The sequence below is a fragment of the Lolium rigidum genome, chromosome 6, assembly GCF_022539505.1.
Source record: "Lolium rigidum isolate FL_2022 chromosome 6, APGP_CSIRO_Lrig_0.1, whole genome shotgun sequence".
NCBI lineage: Eukaryota > Viridiplantae > Streptophyta > Magnoliopsida > Poales > Poaceae > Lolium > Lolium rigidum.
Genome location: NC_061513.1, coordinates 31693175 through 31695482, shown reverse-complemented (window position 1 = coordinate 31695482; position 2308 = coordinate 31693175). Strand labels below are relative to the sequence as shown.

The window sequence follows — 2308 nt, the reverse complement described above, 5'->3', positions numbered from 1 at the left end:
ATCCTCCAAGGTCTAAATGCCATGGAAAAACGACGTGCCAGTAGTCTTTTTTTTTTTGAACAAGGGAAGGGCCCGGAGGCCCTAGAGCTGCTTATATTATAAAACGAGAGAACAGTGGCGGGTACAATTTACATGAAGCCCCTCTGGCATCTATTGCACTAGAGAATCTAATAATTAGAGATAAGGGCTCCAACTTTGCAAACAAGACCCTAGGAAAATAAAGCAAAAAGCAATCAAATCCCTGGGATCTTCCTCCGCCTTTCGCCAGCGATCTGAAGAGACACGAACAGAACATCCAGTTCCGCAGCTGCAACATCCAAGATGGCATGGCCAAAAAGACTACCACCAAACACCCCTATTATCAAGTCAAAGTTCCACCTCCCAGTGCCTAGTTGGTCGGCTCCATGATGGAGGTGACGATGTCGCCATTGGAAGCCTTGGGCGCCTTCACAGCCCTGTATCTTGGCACGGAGGCCCAGTGCGGAGGCCTGTGTCATCAGGAGCTCAATGTCTTCTTGTCCACGGCCATCTTGTCTTCCTCCTTGTCGTCCTGGGTCACCGCCACGGTTGTGCTCACCCTTCGAGGGGACGCCTCTCCCGCCCGTTGGTGCCTTCAACTGCTCCGTGGCTTGCGGCTGCAGCTGGTTGCTCAGGTCCTTGATCTTGGTCTCCCCGAAGATGATGTAGGCGTCTCAGTGCAGGCTCTTTTTTTTTAAATGGAAGGAAAAGCTTTGCCTCATCTATTAATTAAGAAGAGAATGCTGAGGTTTTTAGGAGAAAACCTACAACAACAGATGGCATATGGCTTGGAGATGACAAACATAACCTGCAAGTGTCAAGGGGGGGTTAAGAAAATGCAACAGCACTAGCATATGGGATGATGCTGTGGGGAAGAATGGCATGAAGTGATTAGGAAGCTCACGGTCTCGCTCTTGTTGACAGTGACACAGCTCACGCCAGTGGTGGCCTTCATGCCAAGTTTCTGCATGGCTTTCCTGCTCTTCTTCTCACTCTTGCTCCGCTTAGATCTTTCACAAGAAAGCACAGAGGCATATTGTCAGATTTTCGAAACTTGGCATAAGACCGAAGTATGAGCTCCGATGACTACAAATATTAATCCATGAAGTAGTCATTACAAACGTCAAGCATAACGTTCTTGTTTACTGTTATCAAGCAAGACTGAACAGATTTACAAGATTTTTTTCATAAAACTAGACATAAACTTCATTCATTACTATTTGTAGTAATTAGAATGGCAAGTGTAAACACTTCACGGTTCTCAAGCAAGAATGGACAGAAACTGTGATAAATTCTTCTAGTTAAGGTCCATTAGTCCTTTGTACCAGTACCAATTCATACTTAAATGCATTCAAATGATTCACCAACCAAGCTCCGCCAAAACACTTGCAAAAACAAGATTTTACATACAGGATTACTTAAATGTAAGTGCAGATTGACATTGATACAAGTTGGTGCCTCGGTACGGAAGCAAATAATATTATGTACAAAGGCAAGCAATACTTACGAAAATTATAAATTATATACTCCAATAGTTTGAACAAGTGAACAAAGAGTCGGTTCCAAGAGATGAAGAGAGTAGACCACAAATGCATAGCTATGGTACGGAAAGAACAGAATATTTGGGGTACAAACTGGCTTGCATCTATTCTTCAAATAAATAACATGTCAAAATGACTCAAAATACGTAAACACGGATTATATGTATCAATTGCGCAGCAGATCAGATGACAATTTCTTAATTACGAAACTGGGTACAAGAAATAACTTGAGATATTTAAATTTACATTCGAACATGTATTGCAATAAGTAGTCTGGAATTCTAACTAAAGCTCTACTTGAAATGAACAGAAAGAGCTACAGAATATCAACATACCCTCAACATCATCATCATCGTTTTCATCCTCATCATTGTCTTCATCCTTATCAACTCATCATCATCATCATTATCATCCAGGATAGATTAATCTCCCTGGGAATATGCATTAAAAGGATCATATTACTTGGCTGTTGTAAGCGGTAATAAACACTAAACAGCTCCACTTCAAAACAGGTCATGTGCAGAACAAAAAAACTTAGCCATAAGGAGAAATGGAAGAAAAAAACAGTCTTGCCACGGTATTATCTTCCCAACATGAAGATGCGAGTCATGAGCGGTGCCGGGTTGAGGAAAGGATATGCGTTGCATACCCATCGTTTTTGCAAATATATTCTATTGAAGCAGAAAAAAAGTCATATTGAAGCAAACCAATATTGTTTATGACTTTCCATAGCCAAACTTGAAATCCAA

General features: G+C 41.6%; 1 pseudogene; it reads right to left on the bottom strand.

Annotated features, from left to right (window-relative positions):
- Positions 1-388: 388 nt before the first annotated feature.
- LOC124662391 lies at positions 389-1978 on the bottom strand (annotated as a pseudogene).
- Positions 1979-2308: the final 330 nt, after the last annotated feature.